Source organism: Chamaea fasciata, unplaced genomic scaffold (assembly GCF_029207755.1).
Source record: "Chamaea fasciata isolate MVZ Bird 193981 ecotype frontalis unplaced genomic scaffold, bChaFas1.0.hap1 SCAF_1, whole genome shotgun sequence".
Taxonomy (NCBI): domain Eukaryota; kingdom Metazoa; phylum Chordata; class Aves; order Passeriformes; family Sylviidae; genus Chamaea; species Chamaea fasciata.
In genome coordinates, this window is record NW_027094086.1 from 51,449,273 (window position 1) to 51,475,570 (window position 26,298).

Sequence of the window (26,298 nt, forward strand, 5' to 3'; positions counted from 1 at the left end):
ACCCCATGGGCAATTGTTGTCTTAGCTAATCCTACTTTTATTCAAGCCTTCAGAATGTTTTTTTTTTAATAAAATAAATTGGAAAAGAGATTAAAGGTAAATAGTATGAAAGTAGGTTTTCCGAGGTAGGTCATACTAAATTATTAGGATGTTTTTGTGTAATAGTATAAATTATCTTCTACACAGCAGGAACGTAATTGGTCAATCTGTCTGGTATTCGGTAAGACAACAGGTGCAATACCTTTTGGATGTGTATTACTTAAACTGGGCAGGATGGCAATTATTACAGAAATGGAAGCACACAAAGTGATCAAAGAACAGATGGCAATGCTTAGTTATATTAGTGGCAAAACCCTTTTTTTGACATAGAAGCTTCTTAAGTATCACACTGAAAACTGCTCTGCCATTATTCATCATGTCACAGAAACACCCATAAGTGTGCTAATGGAGTTTACTGATGGGTAGCAAGCATTATAAATATCCTGGAGGAGAGCGAAATGAAGATGAACTTGGGGCAGAAGTACTGGGGAGAAGATGGTGGAGTTTAATAGTACAAAGAGACAATCTCATAGAGAACACTTTTAGCATGCACATTATGCATAATAATTGCTGTCTAGAAGACCAAGAGGTGGCAAGGCATGCTGGTTGGCAGTATTGTTCTTTGATACATGGGTTCTTAGAGGTTATAATCACTGTTCCTGCAGTCCTGGGTCTTTGCTCAGACATGAAGGTTTCGCAGTGATGAGGATAAGGCATAACTGGTTCATTGAAGCAAGTTGCACTGATTCCATCTTTGTTAACTTAGCTGACATGCTCCAGATAGTCTCTCTTGTTTCTCCTGGCTGTACATACAGTCTTGTGCTAATCTAAAGCTAAGTTAAAGGCAGCTATTTTGACAGCAGAAAATAATCGTGGATCTCTGTGTGCTTTGCAGTATTTAGATTACTCCTTTGAACTGCTTGGAATCATTACAACACAATGCAAACAAGAATAGAATAAATCGCTGAGTAGTACAGTATATGTGTACTGAAAACATGTTGTGTGATCAAAATATCTTTACATTAAAACAGCAGAGGTTTTTGCTAGTATTTGTTATGTGATAAATAAGCAACTAATTAAACACTGAAAATTATATAGAGCATACATGTAATAGCTGAAAGGCAGTTCTCCAATGTTGAGCTCCTTGCAGACTGTTCAAAATTATGCTTTCAAGACCAATCTTCATTATATACATAGGAGTGATTTATTATTTCTTGGCTTATGTCTATGAATTCGTTCTTAGTAAACATACTGTCATGAAAATGGCAGAAAAAAGACACGGAGGAATTCTAGTGGCTGGTATTGAAGTTGAAAGTGTCCTCCTTAGATTATTTTGCAATCATCTCCTTAGAGTAGAGGCACTCTTCCTAGATAGAAGAAAAGAGGGAGGAAAAAAACCTTGAAAAATCTTCAAACAGTCTCTCTACTTACTTAAACTGCCTTTGCTATTTTTGTAGGAACAGAACTCAGACAAATGTTATCACTGTATTGTGTATGCTAACAGAGACAATAGTGAACTCATTTCCACTTCCAACTCAGTTGCTTTAGTGTCAGTTCATATTTATTGTAGATACACAGATTACAGTGTTAATTATCGCTTTTTTCCCTGCCCCTCGGGGGTGTGTATGTGTATAATTGCTGTCATTAGTACCCACTTCTTCCTGTTCTTCCCCCAGGTTTATCAATAGCTCTCTACCTAAATGTGACATTTTTTGACTGGTAGTCACTCACTACATTTTGGGATATATTTTATCCCTTCTTTGTGTGTGCTGAATAGCATGGTAGGGTGAATTGAATCTTGACATTTTGAAGTGAAATAGGCTTGTTTTCTTTTCAAATCCCTGAAGTTGTTTAGTGAAATGCTGCAGTCTAGGCTTTCTTTTATTGATATATATAAATAGAAAGAAGATTAGTTTTGAAAGCACAATGGCTGCTTACAGACTACAAAACGGTGGGAAAAAGGGACCAGCATACCTTGATTCAGAAACATTTTTCTGGGGTGGGGGTTGTGTAGAGGAGGAGAGAAAGGAGGGAGGGAAAGATTCAGAAATGAAAGGAGGTGGCTCTCAGCCTGGTATCAGCATCAGTGAAGTGTGTTGAATGGAAGGTGTGGTAAGAAAGGTCAGTCCTTGCAGTTCATTTAAAAGTTACCTGAATTGTATTTGCATCTGATTCAGAAGAGTGATTGGAATGGAAGTTCTATATCTATACATCATCTTCAGCCTATTATTCCATGTATGCTGATTTATTCTTTTCAACTTTCGTTCATCCTAAGTTACTTTTATTCCTTTGAATTCCCTTAGTTCTTTGTGATTTGTGATGCTCAGGTCTAGTAATGGAGATAGCTACAGTATTCAAAAAGATTATGTGAAAACTTCAAAGATATCTAATTTCTGAGGTTGATTGTACCTGTACTGCTTGTAACTTTACTGCTGCTTTTATGGAGTAGCTTCTCTGCTGTTATTGACCCAAATACTGCCAAGTTAAATACTTCAGAGTTTATTGAATTTACTTGTCAATTATCTAAGTATTCTAGCCAAAAAAGCAAAATAATAGAATCATTAGATGGCTTGCGTTAAAAGGGACGTTAAAAATCATCTTATTCTAACCCTCCTGCTATGGGCAGGGGCACCTTCCACTAGTCCAGGTTGCTCAGAGCCCCATTCAGCCTGACCTTGAACATTGCATCCATAATGTCTCCAGGCAACCTATTTTAATGCTTCACCACCCTTAGTTGATGAATTTCTTCCTAACATCTAATCTGCATCTATCTTCTTTCATTTTGAAGCCATTACCCCTTTTCCTATCACTCTGCCCCAGCTCTCTGTACCCCCCCTAGGTCCTGGAAGGCTGCAATGAGGTCTCCCTGGAGCCTTTGCTTCTTCAGTCTGAACAGCTCTGGCTCTCTCAGCCTGTTTTCATAGAAGAGGTGCTCCAGCCCTCTCATCATCTTTGTGGCCCTCCTCTGGATTCACTTTACAGATCCTTCTTATGCTGGCAACCCCACAGCCGGGAACCCCAGAATGATGCTCTGTTGCTGGGTTATGGGACTTCCAAGCCTCATGACTTGCCCAGTGGAATGTAGTGATAATTTTCAAATGCAGTGTGTTACTGCATTTGCAGAACTGAGATACAGCATCTGTTAAAGACTGAAATCTGGCAGGAGCCTTGTACACCAAACCATCACAGTTGTATTCATTTGTCAAGGAAATACATTTTGGTACTATCTAAAAGAGGCAAAATTAATTTTTTCAGCACAATAGTTCTATACTGTTCAATTAGTTTTATCTACCTAATGATTCATCCATCACAGATACACAAACATTGCCACAGTGTATGTACAGCCTAAACACAGCATGCATGAGTAGGGCTTTACTGGCAAGAACTTTTTGCAAATTTTCCGGCTTTCAAGTAGCTGCCAAGCATCTTTAAAAACAGGAGAATCTCAGGAACTCTAGAAACACATAGAGATAAAAGAGAAATGTGTTCACACTGTAAGAGGCCTCTGATGAGAAACTTAATCTACGTCACTCTCTACCACAAATCTGTGGCAAATCCAGTCAGCACAGCTTCAACTCAAACCCTTCTTGGGACAAAGCAGTGAACTGGTAGACAGTACAATTCCACCCTCACAGCAAATCAAGAAGATTTTTTTGTTTACATTTGTACTGACATAAATCACCTCTGAAAGTGTTAAAATAATACCATGGCTGTGATTGTGCCATTCTGTGAGGATACAACCAGTTAGATCATGGAGTTTCCAAAATTTCTGAGCAATAAATAAGTGCTTTCAACTTACCTATTGCAGTGATAGATGCCTAAATTAGCCTTTTTGGGATGTAAAACACTTCCTTCAGAGCTTTCTGTGCACCAAGACTTTTGGTTTGTAGATCACGTGTTCTAAAAGGAATATGAGAGAGTGTGCGAAAAATTTGTTTGATTCCTAAATGCTCTTAAAAGAATTGATAAGTGTGATGAATGAATAATTTAGTATTGTAAGAGAAGTTCATGAACCTGTAGCTATCATAACACCAAATTTTCTCAAAAAGGATTTGAGGTACAGACTCCTGAGTTGTGTCAAGCATTTACACACATAGGTCCCACCCACAGAGTTACCAATGCAAGATTTTCACTCATAATCCCCAACTGTCAGTGGCAGAGCACATTCAAAAAAATTTAATGGATTTTTGTTAAGGGAAAAAAAAACCAATTTACAATTGAGCAATGTCCTAGAGCGCATTTAAGTTTATGGAATGAATTAGTTCAGTGGGAAAGGTTTTAAAAAGAAGCCATAAGCATCATCAAATTAAACATAATGGTAAAGTCACTTAATTGTCTATTTGCATATAATGTGAGTTTATAGTTGGAAAAGGTTGTTTAAGAGTTTATATAACAAAAATATAGAAACTCTTGTCAAAATTTATTGCCCTGTACCATTAGTCTGGTTATGCAGAAAGGTACATATACACTGATCTGTATTATACATACATATGAAAATAATTTGACAGATCAGAAAAAAAGACATTTTTAGCTAGTGATCATTTTAGTCTAGTGATCTAGACTGCCAAAAATACCTCTGTTTATTCCGTTAGCTTTCATATTTAATTGCCTACCTAGTCATCTGTGGACATAATGTTGGCATACTCTGTATAATATGATGGAGTCTCATTTTAGGTGTATAATGAACTTCAGTTTCCTAAGTGGAGCTTATATTAGGTGACATTTTCCATGTTGAGAAAATTGCATTTCTTTGAGTAGAAGCTTTAAGGCAAAAGATAAGAAATCTAAGTGAGCTCTGTCAGTTTTAGCAAAGCATTTGCAATGGCTTACAGTTAGAAAGTAAGTCTGGGGGAATCTACATTCCCCCCGACTAGGCTGAAAAGACATTATCAGTAGGAATTCTGTAATTTCTTGAACTCCCACAAATTCTGTTGATTATACGTCAAAAGACTGGTGCAGGTAGAGACAAGAGCTTCTTGAATGATTCAGGAAATAAGATGCTTTTGTTGTGCTGTTTAAAGTAGACAAAAAACAAATCCTAGAAATTTGTGTTAATTAGAATCCACTGGACTGTTCATAAATTTCATCTCAGCATTCAGAGTGCAAATGTTGAAACAAATTTTAGGCATAATTCAGAGATAGGACCATTTCAAGCAGAACCTTCAGACTGGATGTTTTAGTCACAGTTGTCTTTGTCTCTTCTGAAGACCATTCTCACAGAAGCTAAAGGTCTCTTGATTAGAGCGTATCACTTAGAAGAGCATGAAAATGCCAGGGATTTAATTATTGCTGTTCTGTTGCCACAGAAATTGTTGTATATTTATTTCTCTTTTAAAAATAGGGCAAGGAGAAAAAAACAAGTAAGTGCATGCAATTTAGGTTTTTCTCTTCTTCTTCTTATGAAGCTACAGAAAAGTCCTGCCTGAGTAAGACAACTTGTGCTGGTTTCTCCAGCTTGTTGTAGCATGATCAGAGAGAGAAAGTTTACAGAGAGGGAGGGCCATATAAAGCCCAGGTAAAATAATTGCAGTGGTTTTTGGGATGCACAAAGCAAACCTTGCCACACAATCCCTAAGATTCTGGTGAGAGCACTGGTAGTATGTTTGAAGTCTGCCAGGCTGACCCTAGGGGCCAATTCAAAAGGCAAACAAAAGCAACTCTGAATAGTTTACAGAAAGCCTTGTTATCTCTACCTCCACCCCAGATGCAAACGAGATTTTACAAGACCCTGCCACTTAGGGACTTCACTTTTGACACAAGTAAGAAAGCTGAGAGCATTCCCTATATTATTAGCTTTCCAAATGAAGGTCAGGTTTTCCCATTTTCCCCTGCCTATGGAAAATTTGATGCCCTGAGGATGGAATGGATTTTACGTCATTCTAGACACTCCCAAGGGAAGAAGCCCCTCCATCTTCTAGCTATGGTGATGCTGAGCCAATGGAACACGCTAATTACATGTGAGGGTATCAATGTGTGCTTGTGCATCTTTGATTTTCTTTGAAGGCCGTCTTGTCTTTCCGTTTACCTGCAAGAGGAGAAGTTAACAGTGTTGAGTCAAGTATTGCTGCTTAGAATTTGGAAAGAAATAAATTCTCCTGTCATGCAAGTTTCTGTCTTAATTTGCTCTTGTAAAATCCGTCCATTGTCGTTAGACCAGTTCAGAAACCCAAAAGGCTTTCAAGTGGCTTCTCAAGAGTCTGTGTTGCAATCAATGTTGTAAAAAAACAGTGGAAGAATTTAATTTAGAATAAAAAAGTGAAAGAGTTTAATCTAGAAGGGCCAAATGAGCTTCTGAGTTGTAAACCTCTAAACTGCTCATAATTTGATCAGTCTTCATCCAAAAGAGAATGATGAAGCGGGAGAGAAATTTTGGAGTCAGGCACAGAATAGGGTACACAAGCAGGGACTGAAACACTGGGCATTGACCATTAAAGGAAAAACTTGAAAATAGGTTCTGTAACAGTAAACATACCAATTAATTGTAAATTATATCAGTAATTTCTATTCTCCATAAGTCAGCTAGTACAAGCATAAAGGGAACAGTTTTTAAATTAAGTTGCATTTTAAAAAGAAGGGAAAGCTTTAATGTAATGCATAATTATACTATGAAACTGATTGCCACCAGTTGCTGCTTGAGCTAAGATTATAGTATGATTTAAAGGTGAACTGGACATCTTTGTGGACTTGTAGGATATGCAGAGGTAAAACTGTTAAAATTCAGGTATAAATGCTGTTAAAGGAAGCATTTTAGAAGGCATGTTAAACTTGATGTTTTGAAATCTAGAACAATCTCTTGCTAACAGGGAATTGGAATCAGCTTTTTTCCACATTTTCATTTCATGGTATCTCTCATACTTTCCCTAAAACATTCAGAAGTTTATGAAAGCAGGATATAAGACCTGATAGAAGACCAGTTGGGCTCAGGTCTAATCCAACATGGCAATTCTTACATTATGATTAATGAGGTTCCCTTTATCAGCAGCTGTGATTCTAACCTTTGTGGCTCTGCTGCTTATCTCCTGATTTATACATCTTCATAACCTGAATCTCATTTAGAATTAAATAAAAAATCTAAAAAGCTTCTGTGCAATTACTATAGCCTTTTCAAATGTTTGCTCGTTAAAATAATTTATTCACAAAATCTCAGATAGTACATCAGCAGGACTCTTCTAAAATATAGTACTACTATTAAGATTTTTTTTTACATGCAGGCATTCATTATGGCATGTAGGAGTGAAATAATATGTTGACACTGACCTCTTTGCATCTAAAACTTGCTTTGGAGATCGAGTGTTAGAAATGTGCATATCTCTTATTTAGTACTGGGACATGGTCAGATAAATGTAGAGATTTCTTTCCTGGTTTGTAATGTTAGTGTGATTCAGGACATGTTAGCTTGATGTGTTATAAAATGTGCCCGTTTATCTTTAGTTTAGCCTGTGATCAGTGGGGAGAGTGCTTTTGCTTTGGGAGCTGAATGCAAAATAACTGAAGCAGATTGAAGTTGGCAGTGACTAATGAAGTCTTGTGAAGGAGTCAGGAGTCAGTGGGTTACTACATAGGATGGATTGAGAAGACAGTAACAGCAGCCTCTTTGTTGAGTTTATGCTCTCTTTCTTTTTTCTTTTTTTTCTCTTCTTTTTTTTTTTTTGCATAATCAGTGCTTCTGTGAAGAAAATCTCAAAAAAAAATTCAAAATTCCTGATGTATGTCTCTGAAACACAGACATCCGCACGCACATTTGTTACAGTGGAGATAATTCTAGGCTTCCATGTTTAATGAGCCAGCATGGTTGCCTAAAGGTGTTGTACATGTTAATAATTTTAATCAGTCACACAGAATTTATGGAGCTAGAATTTCAATTGAAATTAGCACGAGTTAAAGCCTTAGTCATTTCTTTCTCTGAGAGCTCCCCCTGCTTTGCCAGTCTGATAATGTGCCCTGTTGTCAGAGAATCTGGCACAATAAATCAGCTGCTCCACAGGCACCACTGAGCAGCCTGGTGTGGGACTTGCACACAGAGCATAGCTACTGGGAGCAGGGAGCACTGCAGTTGGGTTTCCATTTGCTATACATGTAAAATCCGTGGGCACAGAGCAAAAGCTGAAGGAGCACAAGGAGGAGGAGGAGTATGCCAGCCTGGCCTCGAAGGTTCTGGGAAAGGGGCAGAGACAATGCCAGCCCCCTGGCAGCTGATCCGGGTCAGGAATCACTGCAAACTGCTTCTGCCTTAAGCCCGTGATGAAATGACTTGAGTGACTGCCTAACCTGAGCTGTGTGCAAAGCAGGGTGAAGGAGGCCAGGCAGTAGGGAAGGAAGCACACCCTCCTTATGCAATCTTTGGGAAATTTATCTGGGCTTTGTGCTACGAGTAGCACTGATGCAAAGTTACGGCCCTCACCACAGTTCTTGGAAATTTTTCAGGAATGCTACAACAATTCAGGAAACTGCTGTGGTGTTACACTGTTTTTGTTCCTGAAATACTTGTTGAAGCCTTTGTTAAACAACAGCTTTAAGACTTTTCTTTTTTTAGGCCTTTTCTTTTTCAGGCTCACAACACTTTGGGGATTTTGAATGAAACATGGTGAGGCAAACTGATTCAAGCTCTCTGCAGCCTTAACTGTCCCAGCCTGTGTGCACAGAGTGCAACAAGATTTGTGTTTTCCACCTCATTAAACTGACAGCAGAAATTAGTTTGTGGTATTAAAGACTAAAAAGTTAAATTACAGCTACACATGTCCTTTATGCAATGGTGTGTGTGAAAGATGTTTGATTTTAATGTTTGCTATAATGGAGAATTTAAATTGCAATGTTTGTCAAATCTCTAATCTTTGTTTCAGAGTGGAATATTAATTATGCTTTTAACTACGAGAGGTAAATAAAATGAGCATCCACTGCCTGCCTAAGGGTAAATTGCAGATTACTGACAACGTGACGTGGCGTGCTAAATGTCAGTTTTGTCAAACAAATTTAGAGGAACAGTTAAACTATTAGCTTCCTGTTGTTACAGGGGGGTTTTTTGCAATGAATGACTGTTCCTAGCAGCAGGGGCACTGTACCATATGGAACACTAACAGAGCTAAATCGAATAAGCGAGATGAATGAGGAGATAGCACTACAGACGCACTCAATTAGTTTATAACTGTCTATTAACTTCTGTTGGTGGTTTTGAATAAACAATAGATTAACCATTACACCCCACCTCTTTCTTTATGAAACCAGTAGAAAGACAGTGTGATGAGGGCACACAGTGAAGAAGAAACTGAGCAGTTTCTTTCTTTTTAACTTTACCTCTTGTTTCTTAAAAACTCAAGTTGTGGTATTGGCAATACCTGCAAGTAACAAATGCATTAGATCCGAGAAGCAAATCAAAATATTTCAGATGTGGTTATGCATGCAAAATAATTCTTCAAATTGCCAGGAGTTACTCTGCCTGATTTTTTTTAGGACCTGCTTTATTAGCAGGGAGGCACTAGTACAGCATGTGAACCTAAGCCAGACATTGCGATTTATTCAGCAGTTAAAGGAAAAGTGTTGTGATCCATGGAGAAATGAAATATTATGAATGGGTCTGCCAATCTGTCTGTGCCCTAAATGACATTTAGACCTGAACTCCTATCCTGGAGCAGGTAAGAGGTAATGCATTAATGTCCCCCTGACTGCTAGAGTGATTGGAGTCAGATTATTTCTTACGAGTTTAAATCCTGAACAAATAAACATAATACAATATTTTACTATCCCTGGCTTCCATTTTAAGATATTAGAGAGAGATGGGAACCTCCAGAGGGTACTGAGCTTACCTCATACATACTGTGATATTTTTGCCTGTTATTTAATTTAAAATTGTTAGCAAAAAGTACCTAAAGACCATTCAAGCTAGTTCATGTCACACTTTAACATTAGGTGTTCAAACACCTGATTTGTGAAAATCTTACCACTACTGAGCCTGAAATCCAAAATACCATGCAGAAAAGGTGGACAGACTAACTTAAGAGAGGGGCACTAGATGGAGGGGATAAAATAATAAATACAGCAAGACATGATTAGCTCCCACTCTGTCAGTGAGAGTGATCAATAAGTGCCATAAGCCTTGTCGTCATGTGATTGCTTAAAGCTCAGTACTTTTAGACATAATCCTGAATCGAGCTTAAGTTGCAAACCTCTCTTTAAATTCTTAGCTAAGTTGAAAATCTGTTAGTTTGTTTTGAATCATTGTCCCAGTGCAGCGCTGAGGGACACTCTGCCCATCTGTTGGATCATCTTAAACGAGGAATTTACAGGTACTTGGAGACACTTCAAATTTCATCCAATTTTTAGCCTTCTTGCTGTTTAGCAATTAGTGCTACTTAGTTCATTATACCAATAAGAGAGGTAGCTGGGAGGTGTTGGGAAGCAGGTGCTGTGTACCCAGAGGAGATCTGGGAACACAGTATTTGGGGAACAAAGGACATTAATTCATAGAAAGCTTGAATCCACTAGATGTACTGCACATAAATAGAGTTGTTTCAAAATGCAAAGCTTCCATTTCCTGGACCAGCCCTCCATTTAGGTGATAACATTCATCCTGCTGAAATCCTTTCAACTGTCGGCTGAATGCAACAGTCTTCTCCATCTTCTATGGAAAGACTAACGCTGCTGTCAGCCTACTGCTAACTTCCTTCCAAGATCGATATTACTGATGGGTGAAGTGGTTTTTGTCTGTCCCCTTACCATACATATTTCACACAGGGTGATGTAAGTTTTAATTAGCAAAACTCCATGAAATATTTAAAATTCGTCAAGTGAAAGGAGTGGTATTGGTAAAGTGGGAAAAAAGCATAAGAGTCTTAGAGTCTTGTGTAGGAACACAAACTTCATAGATCCTAGTGGAAAAAAATAAGGAATTGGCAGAGACAAACTCAGGCTGCAGAGTGCAGTAAGTTGCCCTTGTCTCATTCAAGCCACAATATTAATACATTCTGATCTGTAGGGTTTTTGACATGCAAAACAGAATTTTCCAAGTTATGTAAACATTTCTGTCTGCTTCCGACAGAGTAAGGTTGTTTTTTTTTTTAGTTTTACCTGCACATGGCATAATTCATAAACTTTATCTAATTCCTAAAATCAGCTGTCATAGTAGAGGAAATACTGGTTTACTGCCATTTTATATTCTACCCAGACTTACGTCCAAGTGTCCAATCTAGATGCCTGTGTATCTTCTTCAGCCTGTATTTCTGAGTCTTGATTTTGGAAAAGCTCTTGTTTATCTAGCTTCTTGCTACCATAACTTCTCATCTAAATTCAGCTAGAGTGTCCTCACCTGTAATTCACCTATGCCAAAATACTACTGCAATGCCACTGCCCACTCTTACTGTTATTTATAGTGTTGGAGTGTTTGAAAGGAAGGCACTGTTTAAATAGCAAACATGTGTCCCTAATGAATTGCACAGATGTCCACTCATCTGTTTTCAAGTTGCTTATTTCCTTGCTGCTGAAGCAACTACCACGGAGTACTGTGATAGATATTTTTTATCTAGTGTTTGTAAGCTTAAAGATTACTAATGACTGTTAAAAATTACCCCCTGATGGAGGGTAATGTCATTCCATGCAGTGACTTGCATGAAACCACATTACCCTCGGTCGGGGGGTAATTTTTAATTACTATAATGCTCTTGCAAGTACCCATGGTGCAGCACTGAGGTCATCTTTCCACTGAGAGGATTCCATTACTTAGTTCACTAAGTGACTGAGTTTAATGGATGTGCAAGAGATCCTGCTTTTACATTTGGTCTCACACAAGTAAAAGTTAGCAAGTGGAAGCCTGGTAACCTTTTGAAAGAGCACTCCTTTCTCCAAGGGCAGGAGTGGAGTGTGCTGTTCTGAATTCCTTGTTCACACAACTGGCTACTGAAGTCGGCTTTAAGGAGTCTTGTAATTTCCCTTGAAAGACACTCCTTTTTAACAAGTTGTCTAGATAGACTAGGAAATGTCAATCTATTCAAAATATTTCTTTGACGTCTGTTCCTAAGGTACTTACAATTTGAATCGCACAGTATGTTAAAGGGAAATTGCTGTGATCTAGTTTATGAATGTGGTAAGCTTGCCATTGTGTATTCATATTTCCTTAGGTCTGGAAAACAGTCACAGAACTATAGATATTTTCATGTACTTTTGTATTGTTACATAGCCATGTATTCTGTAATGACTTGCTTACCCTGTTTCATGAGAAAATATACTAACACTTGTGCCAAAACAGGAAAAGAACCCATTCCAAGTAAATGCTATACTATTTTAGAAGCATTCGTGCTCACTGCTTTTTATTTTTAATGCAAAGAAAGATTTGGCAAGTTCTCCAGGAGGATAATATCCACATATTCCCAAATGTTATTGACTGCTACTATTGCCTTGCAATTTAACCTCCTGCTAACCTCTCTCTCCCTCTAATTTCTGCTTATGGGACTCCTACCCAGACCTGTCTCTACACCTAATCTACAGTTTATTACTGTACCCTCTCCCAAACCATGAAGAGCTTTAACAGAGAATTCTGTGCTATATTATTCAATAAAATCTCAGAAAGGATATTATTAACCATTATATTCTTCAGGGGTGCAGAATCATTTTGATGGAATTCTTTTAAGTTTTGCTAAGGAGATATGCTTTGTTTGTTAACAAATTATGATGTTGGGTTTTTTGGTTTTGGGGGTTTTTTTAATAAAGAGTGAACAGTTTGTGGCTGTCACTGTTTGTATCCTTTCTCTGTAAATGATGAGTTGGAGAGTTAATTTTAGCACTAACACATTATAGCTTAGAAACTTCACCACTGTCTGTTATTGCAGAGGAATAGTTTGTAATTTTCAACACAAAAGCCTGTTAGTTCTGTTTCTGGTCTCATAGCCACCTCCCTTCAGACAGTTCTCTGTATGTATAAATCGCAGTGTACTTACTGTATTACATCACTACTGCAAACTAATACTTCAGTGTATTTGAAGTACTGGACTGTGTATTGTAAAAACAGCAGCTGCCATTACTCTTAAAATTGCAAATTCTAACTGACTCGTGCTTTTAATGATATAGTAGTATTTCATTTGTGGTTGTTACCTTTTGAAGAACAGCACAATGCCTGGAAGCTCACTTTTTTACATACAGTATTTTTGTGATGGATGATTTCATCAGGGGGAGGGCTGTGACTATTTGCTGCTTTGACTCTGCTCAAAGGAACTTTAACATGCAAGCTCTGTTTAGAAGTTTCAGGTTTTCCAAGGATAAAAGATTTCGTTCTGTCTTTGAAACTGTATTTTCACAGAATTTAGAATTAGATTTGAGTACAAGTACAAGGCATTCATTTTTCTTTGTGTTTCTGTGACGGAGGTATATACTTAAAGGTAGTGTGGTTCCATGCAAAATTTGATTCCTCCGTCTTTGGATTATCAGTCAGCTTGTGGGTGGCAAAGCTCTGAGTGAAAATCCTGTATTATATTAAATCATTAATTAAAATTCTTTTCAAATGTTAAAGTTATTGTGGCTGTAAAACCAATTGTATTTTTCAGATGAAATTGTATTAGAAAGATTTAGAGAAGCTTTCCTTGACACCTTTCTTACATCTTTTAATTAAGAAAGCTTTTGGTGTTAATAGGTTCAAGTTTGCCAGAATTAAAAATGAAGGTATCTAAATATTTGAAATATTCTTACCTAAAGCCACCATGATATGCAGCTGTATCAGCTGCCCTTTCCAGCATGCTATAAAGAGCCCCTAAAGTGGATTAATCAGCCTTCCTTGCCATACTCACATTAAAATCTTCCTTATGAGCCATTGAATATAGTACAAAAGGCCCCAACACACATACCTGCTCAAAGAGAAGTAGGGGCTGGACAACTTTATTACCATTTTGTACCGGGGACAGATGACAGTTTCTCCCAGAAGTCGCATCCTGCCGTGTGGGATAAAATTGGATTGAGCATGCAGCTGCATCTTAGACTGACCACACAGTATCAGCCACACAAGGTGTCAGCTGGGGCACTTCTTCCTCTGGTCGTGTCTTTGGATTAGCAGCAGTCCATCTGCCACCACGCTCTCACTGCCAATTAAATGATATATCCATGGCTTGGGAGAGTACCTGAATGGTTTACAAGCTACATGCTGCTAAAGAGCCACTTTTAAGTGCCTTCCTTCCCACAGTGAGCAAAGAGCACTGTGGTGTATTAGTGCACTTCCAAAAATGCTCCAGGTGTATCCTCATGCATCCCAGTAGCTATTCTACCTGCCCTAAGAGGATGGCCCAATTTCAGCAGCCCCTTAAGAGAAATGATTTTCTTTCTTACATGACTGAATATTGCCTAATCTGAGCTTTTAGTCAGTGAGTTTTGTTGAGACAGATTTCTTCTTGTGGAAGCAAAGGAAGATAGACTCTTAGAAGACTGATTAAAACTCTGTGCATTGGATATTTTGAACTGCTGAGGTATATTGAATGTTACAGAAGTCTTGAAGGAGGGAATTGCTTGAAAAAGTGAAAGGCATGTGATAAGAGTGTAGGTAGTGCAGAAAAAAATTACGTGCAAGTTAGTGAATGCTCAGTACCAGCACTAGAAAATACGTTCTGCAGGCTGGTGCTTGTATTAGGATACAAAGAGGCAAAAATTATCTATTCAAGTGAAGGCTGTGGATCAAAAGTCAGTGTGAACAAGGAACTCTGTCTTTCACAGAGGGCAGTGTTTTCAGGAACTCAAGAAGTATCTCCCACTGCAGGACTCGTGCAGGAGCTAGGTCAGGATGCTTATCTGTTCGCCAGAACATCTGGACTTAACACAATAGAATTTTTCATCAGCAGAAAGTCTTTTGCTCTTTTGTATTCCACTACTGGGGATCAGCAAAGCAGGCAATGAGTTGTATTAGATTAAGCCTGTCAAAACCTTTCCTTCTGGTTCTGCACTACACCACTACGTATATTTAATTATATGTTTACATATCAACATGCATTTATATAATAGATGCAATATATACAATAAATTTACATATAATTTATAGAAAGATAACTCTTTTAAGGGATGTTTCAGAGAACTTTAAATTATTTATTTCTATGGCATTTTACGTCCTTATACTGATAAAGCCAAATCATAGAATGGTTTGAGTTGGAAGGGACCTTAAATATCTCTAGTTCAAAACCCCCTGCCATGGTCAGGGATACCTTCCACTAGATCAGGTTTCTCAAAGCCCCATGCAGCCTGGCCTCACAGGACCATGCCTGTCACAAGCTTGCTTCTTTTGATACATACCCAGCAGACAATTTGCCCTCAAATGCCTTGGTTTCTGGCCAGTGAGAGAGGGATCTGTATAGATACCTAAACACCTTAAGGGATAAACATCTCCTGTACTTAAAACTGTCACAGTTGCTATAGCTTTCTATTAACTTTAAGTTAACAGAAATATAGAACTAACAAGCATAGAACTAACACGTTAGATGCTGTCGAGAATCCGGGGAGCTTCCTCCACTGGGACTTGCAAAACAAATTTTGTAACCCCATAGTGCAAGTAACAAGATATTTCACATAGAAGACACCTGTTCCATACCCAGATCAACCTCAGGTGGTGATGCACTGTGGGGCTAGGGATTTTCTCTTTGTGTAAGGCAATGCTTATGTGGCAGATAGACTTTTGAAGAAAGACATTTGCCTGGCCATGCTTAAGGACTTTGAGAATATCATAGCAAACCTCAAAGACAGAGACTAATGTATCTTAACAGACACATCTGCCATACATCACTGTAATTCCTCATACTCCTCATGCTTATAGCATCTCAGAAAATACGGTGAAAATTTGATGTGGGCAAAACCATCCCAAAGTAAATTTGCATTAGTTGAACACTGCCTCTTGTTTTGGTTTGTGAAAGCAGAGGGATTCTGGACACCTACAGTGCACACTATGCCTAGGAGTTTGAGGCTCCACTTAAACCTGACTGCTATCGGATAAGAAGGTGTTTTCTTTCATCATTAGCCAGCCTTTTCTAAAATGGTAATTAGTTTCAGGAAGAGAATTTCAAAATCTGTCATGAATGTGTTCCTGTGAAAAGCTTTTATGTTCCTGTTGTCTGGCACTACACATCACACAACTACCTCCTCCTGAGTAGGTCCCGGTGTTGTCTGTTTTGTTTTTTTATTCAGATCATAGGATAGTATGATGGGGGCAAAGAGGAAAAAGAAAAGCTATTGAGACAAAGGGGAATTGCAATGTTAAATGCAAAATATGTATTTTACAATATGTTATAAATAGGGTATTCTACCTTGCGCAGCATCTTTGATACCCGTCTACACCTTACTGTGAAGAAAATACTCTCTCTGAGTATGTGTATGTTATGCACATCTTCCATTCATCTACATGGGTTCCTTTAAAATTTTAGCTTTTGTAACAAGATCAGGTATGTGTATTAGTTTGCTCACAAAATATCCCTTGATCTGGGGAGAAAAGGAGGCTCGAGAGACGTTGTCATTCTCTACAATGGCCTGCTGTGGGGTTTGGCGTCTTCTCCCAGGCAACCCACAGCAGGACAAGAGGACAGCCTCAAGCTGTGCCAGGGGAGGTTCAGGCTCGACATCAGGAAGAATTTCTTCACTGTAAGGGTGGTGGAGCATTGGAATGGGCTGCTCAGGAATGGGGTGGAGTCACCATCCCTGGAAGTTCAAGAAAGGACAGAATGTGGCACTTAGTGACAGGGTGGTGGTCAGTCAAAGTTTGGACTTGATGGTCTTGGAGGTCTTTTCCAACCTTAATGGTTCTGTGTGTCTTAAGTAAAACGGCATATATGGTAACAAAAGAGAAAGTGTGGGTTCTCTGTAAATTTTCATTTAATGTTCTTGTAGTGGCTTGAAAGCAAAACAAATGAGAGGCTTCAAGTCAGAGATACAATTTAATAGGAAGAAAGGAAAAAAGGTAAAATAAAAATAGATGCAATAATACAAAAGACCACTGACAGAGTCAGAATACAACCTGAGGAGGGTGATGGAAGCAGTCCAGATGAGGTGGTCTTCCTGAAGCAGTGATCCCGTAGAAAGGTCTGGTAGCTCTGGTCCTCTGGGAATCCAGTGGGTAAGGGCCCCCTGTACTGTCCCAAACCCCAGATTATATCCAGGTGAGAATGCTTGGTTCCTCCCCCTGGGCGGAGCATCTCACAATGGGATGATGAGTCATGCAGGGGGTCCTTGATGGCCCATTAAAGAGAGACAGTTCCCGGAGGGAGTTCTCTATGAGTCATGGGCAAAGCATTTGATGGGCCATTAACAGAAGATAATGGTCCAGAGGGAGGGGGTCTGGGAAAACACTGCCCCACCTGGATTCAACAGTTCATGAAGATGGTGATAGACTACTTTGTGCACATCCTATACTACAACCCAAGACAGTTGTTCAGAGTTAGCTCAGAGAATGAAATTTCTTTTTGTGAGGGAGAAGGTATTCTCAGGCAAAAGGAAATGTGAGGTGTGTAATTTCCGTGTGACCATACATTTCAGAAAAGGATTTCTTCAAAAACTTCAAATACATCATTTCAGTAAACTTGAAATGCTATCATAGAAGCCTGTAAAGTAGTGTAATGTCAGTTTACATTTATGTACAATCAGTGTAGCAGAAATTAATACAAATAAAATATGGAAAATGGAACATTTCATTTTCATTAAAGTAAGAACATATTATTAATACCATTTTAGAAAATCAAAACATAATTTGTCTTTTTTCATGGAAAATTTCTACATTTTCTTTATGCAGTTCAATATGAATATAACTAATTCATGAAAAATTAATTAGGCTCTGTAATGAAAAAGCTTTATTGATAAAAATATTTACACAAGCTTCAGTCCTTATTTTAGAAAGGTAGTTGAATACAAGCGGCAGAAAATAATACTTAAAGAATGAAATCGTTAACTAAAGAAATTTATATCTGTCATCATATTTAATTGGTTGAGTGTTTGAAATTTTGCTAGTATTATTCTGCGTTGGTTCTGACTGCATCGTACATGTAGGACTATTCAAAGGAAAGGCACAATTGAGGATTTGTGTTCAAATCTGTAATGCTCTAAATCCCCATATCTTCCTTTTTATGAAAATGCCCTATTACCAGAACACTTAATGGGAATCCTAGAATAATTTGGATCAGAAGGGAACTTTAGAGATCATCTTTTCTAACCTCCTGCTCAAAGCAGACTTAGAATAAATCAAGTTGCTCAGGACAGTGTCCAGCAGGATTTTGAGTATTTCCAAAGATTGAGATCCCACCTTTCTGAGCACCTGCTCTGCTGTTTGACTGCCCTAATGGTGACAAAAACTTTACGAAGCTGTAGTCGGAATTTCCTGAATTGCAGCTCATGTCTAGTGTGTCTTGTCCTTCAACCTTGTTCCTGGAGTCTCATTCTGTCTCCTCCATATGCTCCCATTAGGTTGTTAAAATAATACTAGAATCCCCTGTGAGGTTTCTCTTCTCCAGGCTGAACAAGCCCCTTAGTCTCTCCTTGTCCAGGATTTGTCCACTCAGAACTGAATACAGGCTGAATTCCCTGCTCAGTCAAGTAACATTTAAAAGTCCATTTCCTTTTCTGTCAGAAAGGCCTTCAAGTGTTGCAGCTGGGTTACTGTGTTCTTCCCTCTGCTCGTAAAGGATTTACCATACTTTGGCCTCCTCCATATTCTAAGTGGGACCCTAATCCTCATCCTGCAAATAGTTCTACGTGGCTGCTCTAATCACTTAAGTAAATAAGTCTTTAGTGAAATGGGCAGATTTATAAGCATTTGCCTTGTAATTAATTTGTGGGGGAAAAAAGATTTGTTTTTCTTATACACCCCTATAATTCAGGAGGACCTATAGGTCAGTTAAACATTGTGTCCACTATTTCCTTTGATAATTTCAGGATCATAAGAAGCAAAACACAAATTAAAATTCATACTGCAAAATTGTTAAATCCTGTAAAAAATTCAGAGAATTTGTGGCTTTTCATTCTTTCTTCCTTAGTTCAGCCAAGAAGAATGGGACATTTTATTGCCCAGTTCATTGCTTACAGTATTCAAGATTGTGGTCAAGATTAGATAATAGTAAATTATGGGAAATACTGCTTTTCACATCTCATTACTGTTTTATTCTATTGGGGAGGCAGAAAGTTGTCGGATTGGTTTTTTAATTGTGTGGGTGCATTTTTCTGAAGACCATGGCCAGTGACTAACTTGAGCCAAAAATAGCGCAGGCAGCAGCTTTGCAGACATAGATTTCTGCCAGAGCTTCTCAAATTCGTTTTTACTGCCATAGCCTAGAGCCTTCCCTGAAGAACCTGTCAATCACACTAAAATGCATCGAGGTCCTCTTGGGTGGACATGCTAGAACTAAACTGTAACCACAAATTTAGCTTTCTCAGAGATAAGACAAGAGTCAGCCCATTTCAAATAAATGTTGTTACATTAATCTCTGATGCCCCAATTCATAGCTGCATTTTTTGCAGTCACCAGAGTTCCTCCTCTGCATCAGCAAGTTCTGTCAGTGCAATGCCTCCTTTGACCTGAGGCGTTCTTGGGTTTGATGCCATAACCCCCACTTGCAGAAACTGATAACATGATGTGGAGTTCATACAAAGCAGAAAATGAGAAACAAGTAAGCAGAGTTTTTAATGATGTCACTGTAAGCAAATCTCAAAGCATGTGCTGTATACTTGAATTCAGGAAAGAGCACTTAGCAGCAAAAGTAGATGAGGTGTGTGTCTGACTGCAGCTGTATCTCACTTTTCCATCATCTTTTCCTTCTCATTTCCCATTCACCTCTCTATTCTCTTTTCTCAGCTACTGTTTCTCAACTCATGCTATACTTTTCCTGTGAGCTACAAATAATACTGGGATCTTTCCAAATAACTTCTTTTTCTTCTGATCTCATGATGGTAATGAACCAATCTACTAGTAACAAAAAAGTGCAAAAAGACCACTGAAGTTCTTATGTGCCAAGTTGAAAAAGAACCACAGAAATCAAAACTGGTTTTGTTTATCCCGATAAAAATCAAAACTATTTTTGTTAACCTCCACCTTCATGTAAAAAATTTGCACTCCTTTTGCATTCCATTCCCTTAACTCTGTAAGTTAAAGGAATCCTCCCCCCCCCCCCCCCCTTTACTTGTACTCTTTTCTCCTCTCTTTACAGTCAATCCTAGCAGTATTGGAATATCTTCTTGGTTTGAAATTTCATCCAGTGTCTCTGTGGCAAACAAATGAAAGCTACAGTGAATGAAAGGGGTGAAAATTAAATTCTGTGGTAACAGGAACACTGTTTCCAAAATTTGAGCATAATCATAGCATTTTTTAAAGTTTTTTCTTTTTTCTTTATCAGAGAATGCAAGAGCATGATAAAAATGAAATGAATAATGTTAGCATTTGCTTTGAAGCAGGAAGCTGATAATTAGAACAAAGAGAAACCACCTAAAAGAAATTATAATAAACCACCCCTTTGTACATCAGGTAAAAGGCTTATGAACCCTTGTAAATATTAAAATATTAGTAATCTCTACATCAGTCTTCCATATGGTTCTGATGTCAATGCAAAATTTATGTTGAACTTCTTAGGACAAAGAACAATTTTATAACCAAATACAGGATTGCATACTGAGATCATAAGTGAGGGACAACACAATTCAGTGTTATCCTGCCACCTTTTGCTTTTTTACAGTTCTCCTAACAATTACTTTCCCTGTGGTTGTTCTCTCGAAATTCTAGAAGTCGGGACAGCTTGTAAAGTATTTTATTAAGTTCTCTGTAGTTTTTGCTGCAAAATGTAGTGCCTTCTAAAAATATTTCTCCTAACCTTATTTCTTGTCTCATTGAATATTGACAGAACACAGTTTAATGTCACTTTGAAATTGCAGTCTTGAGCATATTGCATTTCAATATAAGACATATAAATGTTAAATTGAATGACAGAAGTTCAGGTGAGCAGAAATTTACTATCACTAATGCCATACTGTTTATATTTCATTTCCTTATTTGATTTCCATTGCTTCATATTTGTGGCTCAGTCCATTTGGGGAGATGGAAAGGGTTCTGTGCAGAGTGTTGCTGTTTTGATAAGAAATGTAAAGTAGACTAAAGTACTAATTACTTGTAGTTGTAGTTATTTAATAACACTTAAAGAAATTTACTATTTGGATTTAATTGGATTTGATATTCAGGTTCTGAAAACTTTTTCTGTAAGGACTTCTTAACAATAAAAAGAAAAAGTACAAATCAGGCACTGGATATTCAAGGCATTCCTAAATAAAGAAGAAAAAAATTCTAAAAATAGAAAGTAGCTTTTTGAATTTTCTAATGCAGATTAGAATAATACCCAATGTTACCAAATGTGTACCAGCTCACACACATGTAATTCTCACAGTTATATGCAATGTGTGCATTTGTCTCTGCCTTAGAGAACCCATTGTTGAAAACAGGAAAGCAATCATAGTTATTGAGAAAAATTGTTTTGTTGTTCAAGAAAATAATTTCAATGTAATTTGGAAAAATGCATAAAAACTCAATAAACAAGGAACAGGTCTGTTATCTTTGCACTTTTTTACCCACTTCCTGCGGAGAGCTTTTATCACATTGCATCTTCATGCTGAATGTTGCTGAATCAGTTATGATTATTAAATTATTTCAGGTTGAAGCAGATTCCCCAAAATTAGCTATGAGAATTGGTTTTTGGGGTTTTTTTGCATATCCTAGGCAGCCGAAAGAGATGGGGAAAATAATTAATTTAATTTATATACTACTAGTAGTAGTACTAATGATAATAATAATAGTAATATTGATTAATACAGCTGGTATTGTAAGTAGACTAAAAAAATCAAAAAAAAAGTGACTAATTCTGAGTATTAGAAAAGCAAGTAATGTATTCAAATCCTGTTTCCTGCATTATCTGTTGAAGGGATTGTTAATACAATAAAAAAATTTTGGAATCAAAATTTGAAGTAAAAGTCCTCACTGTGTCTGTGATAGTGGTCAGTGACAGACCTTTAGATGAATACAGGAACAGTGAGGAGAAGGTAATGCATTCACTGTCCTCCGCTCAGCCCTTCATCAAATTTTCTTTTACCGATATTAACTTTTGATATCTCATGAGTCCTAGTAACGATGCATTACAAAGAATTCATAGAATATCCTGAATTGGAAGGGACCCACAAGGATCATCAAGTCTCAACTTCTGGCCTTGCACGGGTCATCCCCAGAATCACACCACGTACCTGAGAGCATTGTCCAAACACTTCTTGAATTCTGTCAAGCTTGGTGGTGTGAGCACTTCCCTGGGGAGCCTGTTTCAGTACCTAGTCACCGTCTGGGTGAAGAGCCTTTTCCTGATATCCAATCTAAACCTCCCCAGATAAAACTTCAGGCCATTGCCTTGGGTCCTGTCACTGGTCAGCACAGAGCAGAGATCAGTGCCTGCCCCTCCTCTTCCCCTCACCAGGAAATTGTGACTGTAGCGAGGTCGCTCCTCAGGCTCCTCCAGGCTGAACAGACCAAGCGACCTCAGCCACTCCTCATGCAGCTTCCCCTCAAGGCCCTTCACCATCTCTGGTGTCCTCCTTTGGACACTCTCTAATAGCTTAATGGGGTTTTTTTCTATTGTGGTGCCCAAAAATGTACACAGGACTCGAGGCAAGGCAGAGCGGAATGTTGTCTGAGTTTTGTGAAAATATTTCTGTATTTAAAAAAAAAATCTATATACTTCCTGCTTCTGTTTTTTCATGGTTGAGATATAGTAATTCTTTATTAATTTCTTAGTTTTCTTCATGGTTTTTTTTATCTACTTTTATCATATTTTCAGTTCAACTGCCTCCTTTTTTAAACTAGGGACTCCTTATCTATGGAAGGATTGCTGCTCTTCTGGTAGTGTCTGCTCCTTTGATCTTCCTATCACCTCTCTGTATATGTTCTCTACTTTGTGAAAATCTTTTTGGGATAGGCATGCGTCAGAACTGCATGCAGTGTTCAAAATGTGGAAGCTCCATAGATCTATACAATTGCTTAATCGCATTTTCCATTTTGTTCTCTATCCCTTACATAGTAATTTCTGACTTCTTGCCTTTTTTTACTGTACATAGTGCTAAACTTCTTGTCTTCAAAGAATCAGTGACTATAAGATTTCTTTCTTCTGTATTTTATGAAGTCATTTAGATGCAATATTGTGTGTATAATTAGGAATTATTTTTCCCATATGCATGACTTTATATCTTTCAACACTGAGTTTTGCCTTAAGTGAATATCCAATACTCTACCTCATGAGATAATTTTGTAACTTTTTAACCCTATTTCTAATTTTTACAACAACTTAAAACTTGTGTTTTGTTGGAAAAGATTCTGGACATTTTCTGGGTCAGTGTGTATATGGCAAATATTGCAAATACTAACATGCACTTATGTAGGATAGCCACTAGTAATGTATCTCTGCTGTGAAAAAATGCCCATTTAGCCCCAGCCTTGGTATCATGTCTTTCTAACCACTTGCTAAAGCATTTTACTAAAAGATCGTTCTTATTGCTGTTTAGATTCCTACAGAGGTTTGGTGAGCAAACTGTTAAAAGGCTTTTGCAACTAAAAGTGCATTGCACTACTGGGTTACATGAAAGCTCCCAATCCTTTCTTCATCTGAACCATTTCTGTGATTTGTCCACAAGCAGAGAAGTAAAATTTGAAACAATAAGTATGTAAGAAGCAGCTATTTTGAGTTACTGTAAGGGCAATAGATCACTGCATTAATTAAAAGAAAAAATTCAGCCCAATTCCTCTAGCAGCACAATTACAAATTTCATCTCACTTCGTTTATTATTATCTTGGTGATGGTAGTGTGTTGCTGGAGCTGTGGAAAGTGGCAGAATTTTGTTTCTCCTTTCTTTGCTTGGTGAGAAAGGAGGTATACTGGTACAGAAAGCAGAGTACCACTCGGTTTGGAATGGGGAAGCAGGAAGTTTTTGTTAGATTCAAGTTAATATGCTTTTCTCATTATTCCTCAGTTAAAATGAAAGGCACGTTTTTGGCAGGGCCTGAGTTCATTACAACCCCAGCCACCATTTTTTTTTTTAATATTTTTACTGTTGTTGCATTCCTCTAACTATGTCAGTGTCCCATTGTGCCTCGTTCTTTGTGCCCAGTGCTTTTTAAACATGAAGAGAAAAGGCAGGCTGGGTCCAGAGGAGTTTAAGTCAAGACAGGACAGAGAAAATAGATGCAGGAAAATAGATGGAAAATGAGCCAGACAGAGGCTGACAATGTAGTAGCAACTTAGCAGTTACTGGAGTTTGTTTCTTGGAGGTTTTGAGGGAGAAATCATTGAGAAAGAGGATTTTGAGAAAGATACTGAGTTAGTCTTGCACAAGTTTTACAGAGTGAGCCTTTCAACAAGGAGGGACTGTACAGGAGAAGATGAATCATTGGAGTGTTTCATTATGTAGATAAAATGGGTACAGATTGTGATGAACTGTTTAGCTTATTACTTTCCTGGACTGTTTTTTATTTATATTTGTAACAGAACAGACTAAATGATACACAAAATCCCACACAGTTTTACAGAGTAAGTCTGTATTTTGTCTGCTCTGCATTTTACTATATTTTAATCATTGCACCAGTTCACTTCTTGCTATTTCTTGTGCCTTAAAATTCCGACAGTTCCTAGCTAGTCTTGAGATTTTCTGTATATCAGGCTCCTCTTTCCTGGGACTGATATAGTACATTCTCCTTCCTCATATAGTCATGGTAACATTGTTGGTGTGATAAGCTGATCTTTTTGCTTTCCCTACAAAAATAATTTCATCCTAGGTAATCATCCCAGGAGCTTCCATCTGTTTTATTTTTTCCCTTTGGCTGTAGATATTTTTTCCTTCAAGAAGGATGAAACATCAAATAGTAGCATGAAGTGTCTTTTCCATGAGTGAAGATAATCAAATATTTAAACCTTTTTTTTTTCCCCCAAATTTACTTCAAACATATGAGTATGAGTGGTGGTGAAGATGTGAGGTACCACGGGTTTACGAGTTTCTTAAATCTTGTGTAGCCAGACCCTCTTGGGGATTGAGAGATCCAAGGAATGGATGAGATGCAGAGACTGCAGCACTGCAACACAGTGAAATCTAAAAACTGCAGATTCTAGAAATGTTATATTCAGCTAAAATTTACTTGACTGGGTCCAGTGGGTGTTTTTGTTCACAGTACAGAAGTCTGGCTGGTATTGCTCTCTTCCTGTAAGTTGTTTCAGATTTAAACTTTTCCCACAAGACCTCTTTCTGGAATTAGATTCAGATTGAGAAGTACTGTACAGTTGTTACTGTCTTAAAAAATAAATCTGCTTTAGCTTGATCATGGGACCCAAGGATTGAAAGGGGAGCCATGCATGACTGCCACCTAAATGTACTGCCATCTAAGGGTGACAGAGGAAAAAAATACCTATTTCATTTTACCACTTTGATAAGCCTGTCCTTACAAAGAAGTTCCATTAAGTTATTCATGTGTTAGGTAGTAAGTCTCAGGTTCTACTTTGAATCATATATTACTTATTTGTTACAATTAGATATGAAGGAGGGCGGAGATTGAAAAATGCGAAGATATAAGAGTTTTGTTTTACTTATGGTACTTGAATGAAATTTAACTGTCTCTGTTATGAAAGAGTTTGGACTTTGTCTTCGGTGGGAATCATCTTTTCATACTGAATAAGAGGTAAAAAATAGAAAAACTTTGAAAGTTAGCACAAGTCGGTTATGCTTGATACATTTGGCCTCTAGAAGTAGAAGGAACCTAGTTGAGATAATAAGCTCCTGTAACTTCTAGCTGAAGATATGTAAAAGATCCTTCTGGCAGATGAATATGAGCGGACTCATTATGTTTTCCATAGAGAAAAAGTCATTGAATTCACAGACAGGAGAAGTAAAGCCAGTGAAGCAGTTATTTTTCTTTAAACCCATACCTTGAAGATACTCTACAGAAGGAATCTGTAAAATTTAAATTAGGGCTGTAGACAAGAACTTGGACAAAGGCTTGGTCTCACACAGAGTCATAGGCCAGGGCAACAAGCCAAGTAGTGGTGGGATCCACTATCATCAGGATCACAGATGCCTCACAGAGGCTGAAGGAGAAATCAAGAGTTTTGGACATGTTGTTTTGTGATATATCTAAGCGTAACTCAGGAGGAGACAGTGAGACTTCAGACTGAAACAGACAGACCTGGGGGGAAAAAAGTTACTTTCACCCACAGCAATTCTATAGTTTAATGAATCACTATTGTAGTATCAGATTTAAGATCTTGTCTC

General features: G+C 37.9%; 1 protein-coding gene across 6 annotated transcripts in view; it reads left to right on the forward strand.

The window, feature by feature from the left end:
• The window catches only part of PTPRM (protein tyrosine phosphatase receptor type M), a 440,953-nt gene that overhangs the window by 320,208 nt on the left and 94,447 nt on the right, over positions 1–26,298 (forward strand). The window lies entirely within an intron of this gene.